General features: G+C 39.0%; 1 protein-coding gene and 1 long non-coding RNA gene across 6 annotated transcripts in view; both read left to right on the top strand.

The window, feature by feature from the left end:
- RBMS3 (RNA binding motif single stranded interacting protein 3) overlaps positions 1 to 15,752 on the top strand; it is a gene marked incomplete at its 3' end in the record, with an annotated part of 709,654 nt that overhangs the window by 456,171 nt on the left and 237,731 nt on the right. The gene's annotated exons all lie outside the window — the stretch shown is intronic.
- On the top strand, positions 12,193 to 13,052 carry LOC309436590. Its single transcript, XR_014183372.1, has 2 exons — positions 12,193 to 12,487; positions 12,827 to 13,052. It is a non-coding gene; the product is annotated as an uncharacterized lncRNA (long non-coding RNA).

Below are 15,752 nucleotides of genomic sequence, written 5' to 3'. Positions count from 1 at the left end.
CAGAAGGCTCTAATTCCCTATGAATCCTTTTCATGCCACTTATGATTTTATAAAATGCAATCATAGCTTCCCTTAATCCCCATTCTTTTTCCACTTTCAAGAAAGATGTGCCAGGATGTGCATGCGTAAATAAGGATGTGGTTCTTAGAAGCAAGGAGCAGTTGCTAAGTAATGAACACGAAGCATGGTAAAGTGTATTTGTAACAGGAGAGCACAGCTGACAGGAAGCTTACTGGCTCATTTTATATAATATCAATATGCTGGACATGAGCCTTGCTAATGCTGCATGGTGCTGCAGCCTGGGAAATGTGAAAATGGACACGCGGAGGAAGGCTACATTTGGCTGATGTCAGATATTTTGTGAGGCGTACATCATTTTATACAAGGATAAATGCATATGTGTGATTAAACCTAGGAAGATCAATTTTTTAAATAAGAACTGTCAGCTTTAGAAAAATGTACCCCAGAAATAAGTGAAGTGGTAAAAAAAAAAAAGTAACAGAACTATTTTTTTAAAACAGCAAGTGAAAAAAGTGTAACCCCAGGTATGAGGACATATTTCCAATGTTGTGTCAAAAGGAAATACACTCTCAAACCCCCCATATCTGTGCATAAATTAGGCATTAAAAATGCCTACCTTGAATTCTGAGGTTGTTTGATCTCAGCTTTCCTTAAATCTAGGATCAAATTAGTGTCTGTCATATTGCTGAACAATACCTGAAATTAATATCACCAGTGGATCAGTGGCCAAGTCTGTGAGCAGGCCTGAGGACATTGCTTTGGCCAGGGGCTGCTGGAAGTACCCCTGTGCATTTTATGTTGCGCTCACTGCTCGGGCATGATGTTGCCAGCAATGCTGCAGCATGTGCCTTCATATCTAAGAGGAGGAAGAACTACAACAGATCTCATGCTGTGCAGATGAATCCTGATTTAGGAGGGACATATATTAATGTTGTTCTGCTTTCTCTAGTGCTCACAGAGGAAAATGATGCTTTTATGAGCCGTAGTCCAAACTGGTGGACACATGGGAGAACCTAGGGAGCCCTAGCTCCAAGGGCTGTGTAGGCAAAAGGACTCTGTGTTTGATACCCAATAAACCTATACAAGAGTATATCTTGGGGACCTCTGGGAGGTTTACATCTACCGAAGAGACCCCTTACACAGCAGTAATGAAGGTACAACAGTTACTTACTACGCCTCATAACTTCACTGTCTTGAAAACTCTGAAGACAATGAAAACTTTCATGATAGCAGCTATAAATGCATTTTTATCATTGGAAAAGTTGAAACTCCCCTGCATGAACAGGAAATTAGAATGGATTTTGATAATATTTGATAGGAGGTATATTTTTCCCATGTTAGAATGGATATAACTTTGCTTACCTGGATGCCAGTAAGTAACAAAGTGGAATCTGTTCAATAATTACCACTTGTCGCTCATCTGCAATCTTGATGTTTCTGTCAACATTCAAAAGGCAAAAAGAAAAAGCAAAGAAAGGAAATATGAGATGTTTCATTTCTGAAGTCAGAAAACTTTGGAGTTGGGATAGTTAAGGCTTGGTGCTGGAAAGCTTGACTTTGAACTGCTCAGAACAAGTGGATGTATCTTTCACTGAAGTCTGTGCCTCAGACATCATTTCTTCATGCAGTTAAGTCATTCTTAGTTCCTAAATGCAGCTGAGAGACAGGTAAAGAAAGAGAAGACACCTTGAAGAAAGGCTTCCCTGTCTTCAAAGGTACCTTTGACACTTTACTTTCCCACTCGGTTAATATACAACACTGTTTCAGTGCAGCATCCCAGTTCTGTCTCTCTGTGTATGGACATATGGGGTTGTAGTATGTGCATGCATAGTTGATAAGTATTCAAGTAACTATATTTATATAAATGTATGCACACATTTATAGATGATCATTTAGAAAGATTCTCGTGAAAATTTTATAATGTAATGCAATTCTCAGGAGCAGTGAGAAGTATTGCAGTGGTATTTTTGTAGCACGTACTGCTGGAGTGTGACTATTTATGAGTAATTCTAAGCACTGGGAATAAAATGCTGTGTGTTTTTTAGTAGAAGTAGGAAGGAAATCGGAGGTAAATTAAATCTCGGTCACATTCAGCCAGTATTTTTTCCATCTGTCAGCAAAAACTGGCAAAAACCAAAACAGCAACAAAATTGTAAAGTCTGAGATGAGATTTAGTGATTTACTGTCTGCTTTAACTGTGCCTATGGCTTGAAGTAAAGCTACACAGCCTCAGGGTTTCCCAAATATTTCCATAACTTATTTTTCCATTTTGCATAAAAGGTTACGATCCCACCATTTATCTAAACATTTTCCTAGTCACCGACTCCAATTATAGCTTGTTATGGAAAACCAGGTCTATCATTTATATGGCTGTGTTGCTTTATTATAGCGACGCAGCATAAAGCAGCATGTGGAGTCAGTGCAGGGAGGGTCTTTGTGGCGTCTTAAGGTCCAAAAATTATTTTCCCTTGCTTAAAAGCTGTTCATCAGTGAAAGGTCACCTACTGTAGTTCACATTAGACTGTCTTTTTAGTCTGCAGCACATTTCACATGGTAAAACCATGGGTTTGGTAAAGGATCTAAAACTGATCCAAACCAGGTGGAAATCTGGCTGTCATGGGGGTCTCGCTGCTTTGGCTTCTGTCCTGGTGCTGCTATGCCTACGGTAATGGAAATGTTTTCCTTTCAGAATAAAAATTTCATTAGCTGAAATGCATAATGACTCTCTTTTGTGTGATCAGTCTTCTAATTCTTCTTGAGCCCAGGCTTTCTGTGTTAAAAAGGAGTGATGGATACAGACTCTGCTTTGCTTAGCTTGAGGTTCACATAAAGAGTTTTATCTTGCATTATTGCACTGTTGCATGCTCTTCATTTCTCTCAAGTATATAAGTAATTTCCAGATTGGCTTTCAGAAGTACGCTGAAGAGGCTGGACATTTTTTGTCAGTCAGTGATCAGATTAGTTACCAGGGTACCTGTCTGCACTCCTGTGAGTGACTATTGTACTGGCTCTCTTTGATCGCAAGACATCTGGGAAGGCTGGTGCAGGCTTATCTAAAGGGCACGGTCTGACAAAATAGCAACTTAGGCACTTTCCTCTTGGGAGCATCATCTAGTACCTTATCCTTTATACTGGGATCTACTGAAGGTCTCTTTGTTTCTTTCAGCAGAGGTCTTTTGAATTTGTCAAAGCTGAGACCTGAAACATTTTATATTGTGATGGAAACCTTACAAAACACAGCCCTCTCAAATCACTTGGTCCTAACAGTCTTGAATGATACCTGTAAATATTATTTATTGCCTGTTTGCTGGTATTTCTTTGGTAACCCCTTCTGCGTCAGTCTTTCAATTAATATTTTGGAAATTTTTCATAGTGAACTTTGCTTTCACAAATGATTTTCCTTCTATGACATCCCCCTTTGTTCCCATGCAAGTGAAGCGCTTGTAATGCAGAATGATATCCCATTTGCATCCTTCCTTTTGCTATTGTACACAAATCACATTCTTTTTAAGTATACCTACACTTATCACCATCCTATTGCGGTTATGTGAATTTTGAATCCAAGCCGGCTTGCATCTGGACGTTGCACAAGGCGGGCAAAGTTAAGTGGCATTTCTAGGAGAGCCCATTTCTTCTTGTGATATTCCAATGATCAATAGCCATTTTTTATACCTTTTCCACTTAGAATCTATCTTTCCTGAACGTGGTTGAGCAGAGCTGTACACTATTTTTCAGAAAGGGTCTTTGCAGTGCAGTAGTTCCATCTTTCAGTTGGGCAGCGCCTTGCTTAATATGTTTTTTTTAGTACCTTTTAGTCAACTGATGAGCACCCTAGAGTTTGAAGCAGAAACTCTCTTTTTTAGCAAGTGTATAAACTGCATTATTTTCCATGTTAAGCTGTTAAATTTCATTCGCTCTCTTAAAGTTAAATCTCTGAATGTTTTACCAGGTTTTGAGTCAAATGTAGATGTTATATTTTCTAAGCGCAAGTTTTAAAATGACTCTCCAAGTGTTTGCAAATGTTCTCAGCTGAAGTTCTGTTCTTTGACTTGTCTTTAGTGATTATATTAACTGGTTGGCTGCTGTTTAACACTGTAAATGTGACAGCTCAATATCTTGAGTTATTCTAGAAAAGCCTTGCCCAGTGTCCCAGAGTTTGATTCTAGCTGTGTATAATTCCAAAAATATAGTAAGCTAAATAGGAGATATAGAAAGCAAGTTAAATATATGTGTTTCTAAACTTGAAATGCTTTTAAAAACGCTGCATTTCATGAAGAAAAGTGCAAATTAGAAAATGCCAGTGGAGGGTAGATGCATTTCTAGTATATTAAGTCTTGATATTTTTGCTCTAAGGGACATTCACCCATGATAAAATCTCAAATGCTTTAAGAAATGAGGATTAGGTTCCATGGGGTTGGCAGGTTTTTATTACCTTTAAGATTGTTTTTTAACACCGCCCTGCCTCCCCCGCCCCACCTTGTATTATCTATGCAGGTATTTCACTGCTAAGTTTTAACATTAATATAGAATGGTGAGAAATGCAGGCCTGAGTTACAGATCTGTAAGAAGCAAATGGGTATTTTACTGCTTCTCCGTTCATGATTTTTATAGTTTGGAATTTTTGTTGTTAGAGTTATGTAGAGAAAAACCTGGAGACATGCAAAACATATTTGCTAAGAGAATGACCTACCCTATTCAAATTGGCACTCTTGAGAGATACAATCTAGAGATATATTTGTGTCTAATATTTGTTTTAGACAACTATGAAATCTTGCTGTCCCAATATAAATACCCAAATGACAGATCCATGTACAAATATTTTTCAGGGAAACAAATTCAGTTGTTTTAAGACAGAACCCAGTTTTTGTGAGCAGAAGCGCACATCTGGAAGTTTGGATGATTTAGATGACCCTCAGCCTTGTTGGTACTACCACTTCTAATCATGCTTAAAAATAAAACTGCTCAGAGCTACATAGCAGTGATTTGTGGTTCTGAAGTTTGCTGGTTTAGAATACAGACCTATATTTTGGACCCAAAGTTAATAGATGCATTCAACGTGCAACACTGGAATACAAATTCTTGTCTTAAGATGTGATGGATTGTCTCATGATTTTGGCATCCTTCTTCCCTAGCTGATATTCCACATATGTAAAATATTTTGCTGTCTCCTCTGTGCTTGTTGTCTTCTTTTGCAGCAGAAATGGATTATATTGGGGTTTTGTGAAAAAATAATACCTTTGTTGATGTTTTCGTTTTAATTCCATTAGCACTTGTTCTTAATTTTTGTTTTAAAAAGATCATAATCCAAGACAGTATGTATTTGGCCAAAAAACCTCAAATCTTTGATATTGCTGTGCTTGGTCATCAATAATGTAACCACCACTACTTAACATATTGCTTAGGAAACAAAAAAAAAGTCCCCCCCGCCCCCAAGGAGAAAAAAAACAAATAAACAAAAAAAAAAAAAAGAAAGAAAGAAGAAACCACCAACAAAAAACAACCAACCAACCAAAACCAGCCAACCAACCAAAAACAAAGCAAAACCAAAAACCCCTACCAGTTATTTATTTATTTATTTAAAAAGAAACAACAAATGTTGTTTTTGTATAGGCCTTGTTTTTATTTTTTATCCTTAGTAGTGCAACTAGAGGAAAATATCTGTATTAAATCATTCCACAGAATTCTGATGTCTGTCAGTGGGGGCCCTGCATGCCTCTTGTGGATAGTTGGGAGTCTAAAGGCAAAGCTGAGACAGCAGAAATCATGCCAGAGTTCAGCTTGGCCCATCAGGCTGGAACCAAAATCTACGAGTCTGGCCTTCTGGGCCACTCTCAAAGTTATCAGCCACAGTCAGTGATGGAGCTGTCTGTAGCTTTGGCCCACTGAATCCACGAACCGTCTCCTCCCTTACTGGTCTGAAGAGTTGAAAGAAGATGCAACTCAGGCCTGTTGGACCTAAATCCTCAGAATGTTCCAGCAGTTTCTCCAAGAACCACTTTTGAAAGAGGATTGCATCTGATTTGTACAAGCAGTGTAAATTAAGGCAAATATTTCAGCTGCGTTAAGCCAGTTTAGAGGTTCCAGAACCAGTCTTAACAAAGCAGGAACACCCAATTAATCTGCTTGCTGCAAATTAGAGGTTGATAGCTTCTTACAGACTGCAGAGTTTAAAAAAAGAAGCCTCGTTAACCAAAGCTGACTGTCTAGTGCCCTGTCAGACCATTACAGTTTGCTAAGTCCTCTGTTTTTCAAGCTAGAACAATGACATCAAGAACATTATTAACTTCTAGATGGTGAATGACAGATCAGATCAGGGGCCAACTGTGAAAACCTGTAAAGGTTCTGACACATCAACAAATAATTTCGAAGTAATAAATTGGTGATTTATCCTTCCTTTACTGAAGGATAAACTACCTCAAATTGCTGCATGCATTTTTAGAGAAAAACACATAAATGGTTTCTGAAATGCAGCTGATGAGCTATAGCCTGTTCTTGGGCCAAAGTTCTGCAATATACAGAGGTTTAATTGTAGAGGTCTGTGACAAGGAGGCCACATCCTGGCTGAATGCCGTGAATCAGTAAATAAGTAATTTAGTAAATAAGTGATGTAGATTAAAAGGTATTGCAGTTATTTAATGAATGTATTTTCTATTCTCCTTCATTTCTTGAGCACCGACTCTCTGCCTGGCTCTGTAGATGATGCAAATTAAAGTCCAGTTCTTGCAGTGAACACAATACTTACCAGAGGAGAAAATATTGGGGTACCTTGTCCAGAGGTTGTTTTCAGACATTACGTATCGTTTCAGCTCGTGTGCATGCTTGCCCGTCTCACACACGTGTATTCAGGGAAAGAGAAATGAAAAGGTCAGATGCCTGCTATGGATATGATCTTTGTTCATTTTGCAGTGCTGATGAAGTTTTGTTGATTGAATGTAAATATGCCTTAACTCTTCTACAGCATGTACATCAAAGAGAACATTATTATAGAGAAGACAGGCATTTGTCAGTACAATGGAAGTAATACTGGGTGAGCTGTGCTGTTTAGAGGTGGTACATAGTAGTGTCTGGATATATTTACATCTAAATGAGCTGAGCGTTTCTTTTCATACGGCTTTGATTTACCTCAATCGCTACAGGTTTTTATTCCTCCTGGGATTTGGGGAACCGTCTTCCCATTATGCACTCATCTTCCTTTCACGTACTGTCTGCCACCTTCAGTCAGTGCTGCCAGATAAGTATATATAATAAAGATCTTTTACATCAGAGCTGGTTACTCTGCTGTCAAGCCAGTTGCTGTGTTCTGGGCCTCAGGAGGAGCAATGAGTGATGAGTACAGCATTTATTTAAGTACTACTTCTTTTTTATGTTAAGTATTGACTGTATCTGAACCTGCTTCAGCATTATTAATGTTTATGAGAATGACTGGATGATAATGCAGTTCCGAATTCTTTGTTTTCAAATTCTTTTGAGAGCATTGGTTTTCCTTTTATCTTTTTGCCTCCAAAGAGCCTCAGTAGCCTGTTAATGGGCTTCCTAAAGATCTATGTCAGACTCCCTCACTCAGCGAGTTTGCAGATTGCTGTTGTATGTTTCACATAGGTCAAGATGCTCCATTTGCTATGTATGTTTCACTTAATGTGGGTCATCTTAAAAACATTTCTTGGCCTAGCTCTTCTCTTGGTTGGACCAGGTTGCACTTGAAATTGAAGTCACAGTAAATCTCAGTGTAGTGCTGATGTATCTTACAGGGTAGTCACAGCTTTGGCACTTTAGGAAAATAATGTAGGAAAACATTGGGGAAGCAAAACTTGTAAATCAAAATACAAAGGCATGGGTGAACTTCTTGTGTGTTATAAGCTTTTGCTTTGAATTAATGCAAGATAATTTTCAAATCCTGCTTTGCATCACATTCACTGGGGTTTTCCTTCCTGTGTTCTGCAAACTATACAAATTTTTCTGCACTGTTTCAGAATTGGAAAAGAGGGAGCTATAATTTTTGTTGGTCCATTAGATTGTAGTACCTTCCAAGGAGTGCTAGACACTTACCAAAGACAGAAGAAGGTCCATCCCATCTCCTAATGACTGTGTGATGTAAAAGGCAAAGGCAAATACACAACAAGTTAGTAACAGAGGTGAGTGTGTGCTCTTCTAATGAGAAGCAAAGTACCCTGTCTTTGCTTTTTCGCTCCCTTTTCTCATTTCAGTGAGGGATTTCCTGTTTCAATTCTTACCTATTCACCCAGATTTTGTATGTTTGAGTCTTACGATGTTAAGTACATTTCCGTTCGGTGGAGCATCTCCAATATTTCCCTTTTCCTTCCCTCACCAATTCACTGGGACATTCTTGTCCTTCTGACATACCTAATGGGATTTGTCAAGTCCTTGGTGTAACTGTGTTTTATTTCCATGAGTAATGAGATACTGTGGTAGGGCATCTTGTCCTGCCCTAAACGAGACATGCCAAGCCAAACATGAAATGGAATGCCAAACGTTATGTCCTATATGTTTGTCAAGTGTGTGATCTATTTTTTAGAGACCCAACTCAATACAGTGAAATATTTTACTACTTGTGAACTTTAGCTTCTGTTAATATGATGGAAGCAAGTGGAAATGGAAATTGTCAGGGCAATTTAACAAAGAGAGCCTGTAAAACTCATTACATCCCAGGTAGTAAAATCACTTTAGAAGGCACATTCTTCAAACTTGAGCTTTATTCAGTAAACTGCATTGGTGCCTGACCTTTTAAGAGCTTTCCCTTCCTTGGGAGGGAGGAGGGGGAAAGGCCCTGTTGTTCAGAGCTACCTATCTTAAATTATAAACAGCAGCCAGACTTGACTCTGTGCTTTAGATCACATGGGATGACAGAGTGTGCAACTGCTCTAAACAGACAGTTAAATGGCCAGCTATTTGGATGAGTTTGATGTGTATTTCATGTAATTGTGTACTCCATAAAGAAGTAAAGAGCTAATGTTGTGTGCTGGCTGTATTTTAGCACAAAGTAAATCAAAGTACCAATCGAAAGTTAGTAATTCAACTTAATATTTTCGAGACCTGGTGCTTTTAAAAAGCATTAGATTGATACTTCTTAGTGGATGTGCGAGGGTTAAAGTTACTTTGGGGAAAAGAATTCCTGTTAGGTCTATATCTAATTTGCTTAGCAAGTTAAATTAGCTTGTGGAGAATTCTTTAGGGCCATGGCTGGGTTTCTCCTGTCTGGCGGTGGAACCATGCCCCTAAGTGTGCCTCCCTCTGTACTGTCTCCACGCTGGTGTAAATGACTGGCTTTTCCTGCCAAGGTTGTGAATGAGCTGTCAATCCATTATAGATAGCAAATTTATGCGTAATTTTTTCTAGTTGTCTTTTACTCTTCGTGTCATGTGTCACAGATTTTGATTAGTGGAATACATTAAAAAACCCAAATGTGTCATGGGCTGTGTCTCGACCAGTTTATTATTCCCGTGGTTTTCCATTTTCCAGCATCTAAACAATTATGAGCTGTAAGGATTGTGTTTTCTTGTAGCTATGTCCTCTGCCTGGCTCATGGGCACAAGTCGGGTTGCTCATTAGTGAGCCCACACATCCGGGGTTTAGTCCAGCAACATCTGAAGTAAATGGAAAGCCTCCCACACACTTACTGGGTGTCAGATAGGGCTTTTAGTGAACATTGTGGCATTACAAGATTTTGTCTAATTACATGATAAGGCTTTTGCCTTATCTATGCAGTTTGTGAGATAGTATTACTTATGGGAAGTATGTTAGAACTGATTGTTGGGAACTTTGAAAAGAGAAAGTGTTTGCCTGCTCTGCAGTTTTCGTGTTGTTTCATGTATTTTTTGCCTTTGGTGCTATGCATTTTTTATTTCTCCTGGATCTGTCACCCTCTTATCTAGAGGTTTCCTGAACACATTTACTGGAAAGTCGATAAAAGACATAAGTGAAAATAAAAGAAAGTTAAGAAAGGATTGAGAGTGAGGAGTATAAACTTTTGAAAAGAAGAACTGATATATAAAAAAAAAGAAATAAATACTTTTTCTTTTTGGTTTACTATAGGCAGAAGAACTTTCATATGCATAAATGGTACTGAGTGCTTCCTGCAGAGAGAACAGTCAGGTCCTTAGGTGACAGATAAAAAGCTATGCAAATTCACAGCACTCCCAGTAAGATTCCTCCTTGTGTACGTAATCCACAGAAAGTTTGCCGGCATAAAGAAATGGTAGGAGATGGTTATGCATATAGGTAATTGAACTCTGCAGTAGTTTTTTTTTCCACAAGAGAAGTACTGATCTTTGTGTATAAATTGTTTTACATCTAGCTAAAGCTGGTAATAGCCCAGATGTCAAGCCTAGGCTGAATCCTCTTTGAAAATTTGGCCTTTTCTCATCCAGAAAAGAAATGCTCCTTGTTTTCCAACAGGTGAAATTTATTCTATTATCCTGTACATCGGTAGCATTTCTTCTTCCCTGTTTAAATTCCCATTTCCAGTGTGTGGCAGAACCTTAGGATTGTAGCATATAAAAGAGAGCAATTATAGAAGAAACATTTTCTTCTGAAGACACTAGGATGCAGATGATCACTGTGCTGTGGAACAGGAATGCAGATGAACCTTTGATTATAGATATACGTGGCATGTGCTATGATTTTCTACTATAAATACTCTCTCTCTTTGGCAGAAAACAGAAATATGCATAGTTGGGAATATACTTTGTTCCACTAACCAACTTACAAACTGTCTGCTGTAATAATACTGCCTTAATAACTTTCTTTAGTGCCTGGGTATTATGCCCACCATTTAAAAAATAGTTAAAGTAATATACAGTGTGTTTGCTATCCATAGCCAGGTAACCTATAGCTATTACTGAGGTAGGAAGTAGCTTTCAAAGTTTACATTTCTGTAAGGAAGATTGATGTCCAGTCAAGGGATTTTATTTGATGATGAAAGAAAGTATTTATTTAAATAGACAGCTTGTCTTCATTTATTAGAGTTGTTTATTTCATACAAAGCAGACTTTTCCAAAAGTCTTACTCAAGAATGAGCTATAATACAAACTACCTGTGGTTTCTGCAAACTCCACTCTGGGGCTCATAAAAATAATCATGAATTGGTTTACCTTAGTCAAACATTTTTAACCAGCAGTATTTGTCCTGTCATTTCTGAAATGTCAGATTTTAAGGCTAATTATTTCATCTTTGAAAATAACAGTTAATACTGTGTAAATACTCATTTCAGCTATCTCTCCCTCCCTGCGTGCTCCTCTACTTGACATGCAGGTCAAATGTTGAAGAGAAGAAAGGGGAAAAAAAGAAGAAAAGGCTGCATTTTGGAAACAGCGCTATGATGGAATACTAATTCCCATTCCCCATTTATATACTTGGTCATTATTTTCTCAGCTTTTGCAATGCTATGGTTACATTGTAATTTCTGCCCATTTTGTCCATGTGCATTATTTTACATGTGCTGTCTTCAGTATCATCTTCTTCTTAAATGCTTTATTGTTGGTAGCAACTGAATTTTTGAGTCATTTAAAAGACATGTCTGAATGGGCTTAGCAGGAAAAGTCCTTTTAACAGGATCTATGAGAAATGCAAACGCAAATCATAGTTCAAAATATTTTAAAATATGCTGCAATTATAGTCTTGTAATTCATCATATTTTTGTTCAGGAGAAGTTGAATCATAGAATGATCTTTAAGGCCCTTTCCAATCCAAACCATTTAGTTCCAAATCCCTGCCATGGGCAGGGACACCTTCCACCAGACCAGGTTGCTTCCAGCCCATCCAGCCTGGCCTTGAACACTTCCAGGGATGGGGCATCCACAGCTTCTCTGGGCAGCCTCTTCCAGTGCCTCACCACCCTCATGGTGAAGAATTTAATCTTTATATCTAATCTAAATCGCAACTCTTTCAGTTTAAAGCCATTACCTCTTGTCCTATCACTACATGTCCTTGTAAAAAGTTCCTCTCCAGCTTTCTTGTAGGCCCCTTTTAGGTACCAGAAGGTGACTGTAAAGTCTCCCCAGAGCCTTCTCCAGGCTGAACAAGCCCAACTGTCTCAGCCTGCCTTCAAAGAAGAGGTACTCCAGCCTTCTGATCATCTTCATGGTCTTTCTCTGGACTTTCTTCAACTGGTCCATGTCTGTCTTTTGCTCAGGAACCCAGAACTGGATGTGGTACTCCAGGTGGTGTCTCATAAGAACAGTGTGGAGGGGGAGAATTACCTCCCTCAGCATGCTGGTCTCACTTCTTTTGACGCAGCCTTTAAATATGTTTGAAATGAAGTATAAGAATTGCTCAGCAAAGCTTTTCTATCTCTAGCCCAACTCTCATCTAACTGCTGCTCACTGATTTTCAGTTCACTTGGAGCATGAGCAGAATGAGATCCTGGGGAAATCCATACAGAATTACCCTATGAACACAGCCCCCTAGCTAACAAAAAGGACTGAGGCTGCCTTTGGAGCATGGGAGTCGTGTGCAGCAAGATTAGTCAGTGCACTGGCTATAGGGTTTCTAATAAATTGTGTTAGCTTGAGTAGCAGTTTTGGATGGTGACTTCTAGGTCATTGGGTGTAAGCAAGAGCTGGTCACAGCCTTGCTGATGTGTTCAGACTGACTGGTTCCTCCAGAATTTGGGTGAGATAAAATGTATTAGAGTCTTTTTGGTTTAACCACCTGGAGTAACAGGAGAAAGAAGGTGAGGAGCACCCTTTCCTGAGGCATCTAATACCCAGCATAAAGTAAAATGGTGAAAATCACAGTTCTTAGGAATTTTTACACAGGTGGTAGGAGTGTTTAAAGACATAAGACTCAGACCTATTTGTCTTCAAATGGCATTACTGTGTGTATTGGGAAACAAATGCAGGTGTTTGATATATACCATTTTGCTGGTAATCTGAAGCTATCAGTAGCAAACTGAAATTATGCATAGATTTATTGCGGAAATAAGTAGTCACAAGGAGAGTACCTATAGTGACTCCCTGACATGATTTCCCTTCATAGATTTCATTTAAAAAACGACAACAACAAAATACCGCCCCTCCTCCCCCCCAAAAAAAAAAAAAAAAAAAAAAAGGCAGGAAGCATGATCCCCTGTTAAGCTATTTGGTTTTATTAACAAATCGCTCATATTTTTATGTTAGTCACTGAGTGTATTTGTTTTGTCCTAGTGCTTATTCTTCCGAGTCACGGAATAATTCCAGGATATGATTAATTGCACATTAATTTTCACCAATTTTAGTGGGATTGGAAAGCTTTCAGTTCTTCGCAAGATACTGTGTAGAGTGAAAATATCTGTCCTCTGTATATGTATGTGTATGGGAGGCTAGAGATGTATTTGGTAGAAGTAAACATTATTGAACACATTATGTATAATTCTGTTGAATATAAATCTCTTTTCTGCACCACACTTCCTGCTTTGAATAACTCTTCTTTATTTTTCTCAGTATTGCTCATATTTTTTTTCTGAAATGAGGTAAAAACCCAAGCAGCAAGACAGACACATTAAGAAAACATAACAGCTAGGTGCATTTTAGTAGACTTCTGGCTTGTTTTCACACAGTGGTATGTAAAGGATTTATTTACATTTTAAACTACACAAAGATAAAGAATTCAACACAGAACATTCAGGAAGCCCCACAGTGAACACAGTGACACCTAAAAAGCATACTGGTGCTTTCTAGGGATTTGGAGAAGAGAAAGCATATTTTGCCTTACTGCAATAGCAGGCAGTGACACTCTTCCCATTTCCTACCAAAATTCTTAAAGTTTCCCAAAAGTATTTTCAGTGACAGAGAGAACGTCTTTAATAAATAATCTTTACTTGATTTTACAATTAATTGATCCAGTAAGTATTTCTGGAATAACAGTGTTGTAAGTAAAACGTCGATTGACATTAAGGCAGCTTAACTGGCTACACGATATATCTGCACCATGCTTGCTGCTTTCTGGTGGAGGTTTCCCTGTGTAAAACATCACAGTGTTAGGCTTTGAGTAAGCTAGAGGAGTTTCTACCTGGTAGATTATACTTGATACAGACACTGCGCAAAGCAGGGCTTACCATAGTGCTGGCTTAAAATATTCAGTCTGTAGTTTTCTGGGGAAAAATTCCAAACTGGTAACTGCGTCATATTTTCTCTCAAAACACTATTTGTTTTCTGTAAACAAAGAACAGCTTTTGTATAGGTCGTTGAAAGTACAAAGGGGTCTCTTGGCAAATCATTAATCTTGCTTATAATTGCTAGTCAGCATTGTAGTTCTTTTCCATAAATTAGAAGAGGAGAGTTACCCAAACAGCTCATGTTTCCTGTGGCGGGGAGCAAGAAGAGTGCTGACTGTCAGGGGCAACGATCCCATTTGATACTTGTATTAATGTATAATACATTATGCATTACTCAGTAGTAGGGAAGGGAAGGGCAGAGACAGATGAGGAGGAAAAACAGAAGAATTAACTTGGTTTGTTTGCTTCATTAGAAAGGTGGAAGGCAGGCTTAACTCCTCCCTGGCTTCTACAAGTTAAGTGGTTATGGCTTTGCTGCTTCTCATTGGTGGTAGTACAGATCCCTGTGTTTCCCTTATGCTGTGTTTCTTGTGAGGTGTGTACACAACACACACACGTGTCAATCAGAAAGTGAGTGTCCCTGGTCCCACACGGCAGGATGGGCCTTCACCCCACAGGCTGGCAGGGTGGGCACTACCAGGAGTTAAGCTCTGGCTAACCAGAGGAGATCTTCTATAAATGTCACCACTGCAGAAGGTAGTTGGTCTCTCTCCTCCACCTTAGAACGTTCACCTAATTATTATTTTCCCAGGGGCACAACTGGGGCACCAAGGGTACAACTCATGGTATGGGGTGGAAGCTGAGGGGCCTTCAGAAGGAGAAGTCTTTTCTCTTTCCTCCCTGTGTCTGGATGCAGAGCTGTTATTTTATTCCTTCAGAGGGAGTGTCTGAGTTTTCCCAGACTGACAGTACAGATGGGGAAGGAAGAGACTGCCACCTCCCTGCCCTGATAATCAGGGGCAAGCTGCTTGCTCATGGGCTCCAGGCAGGTATGGAGTGACCATTGGGCTCCCCAAAACCTGCTGCCCTTGCAGGATGATGCAGGCAGAGGGCTGGACTTTCATCCTCCCTTGTTGTATGTCTGTAGTTTGTTCCTAACATTTCATAACAGAAAGCTCTTAATTAGCGTTCTTCTAAGGGCTCTGAGGCTGACTCTACTGCTCATGAAGAGCTCTTTAGGTAAGTCAAGTGTGGGATGTTCTTCTGTTCTGCGTTATAACACAGCTTGTCAGCTCAGGGATTTCACACACTGCTAAGGCAAATGCTTTTCTTTGTATGTATCCCAGGACTATTGCTCTTACGAAGTGCTTTAAATGTGTTTTTTTTAAAAAAACAACCACAAAGCAAAATGCTTGTCCAGAAGAGCTTGCACAGTGCTGGTGCTTGTATACTAAATATGTACAGCAGGCGGCTATACTGTGTTAGGGGCTTTTAATACTGAAGCATTCAGCATTCTCCTGTGATAAAGACTGGCATACTGCCTGTTTCCTTATATGTTTCTGGATAAGGCGTAATGATATTGAGGATGTGTCCAAGAAAGCTTGCAGCTCCAAACACACACTATTACTTTGCATGCCAGGCAATAAGTTGTTCTTGACATGAGGTTTTTCCCTTTCTTAACCTTTTACCTGCCTTGTCTAAATTGAAACCTGTTCTGGAAGTTTCCTTATGTTTTATTTGT

This window comes from Streptopelia decaocto (assembly GCF_964273445.1).
Source record: "Streptopelia decaocto genome assembly, chromosome: 2".
Lineage (NCBI taxonomy): Eukaryota > Metazoa > Chordata > Aves > Columbiformes > Columbidae > Streptopelia > Streptopelia decaocto.
This window is presented reverse-complemented; position numbering and strand designations above follow the sequence as displayed.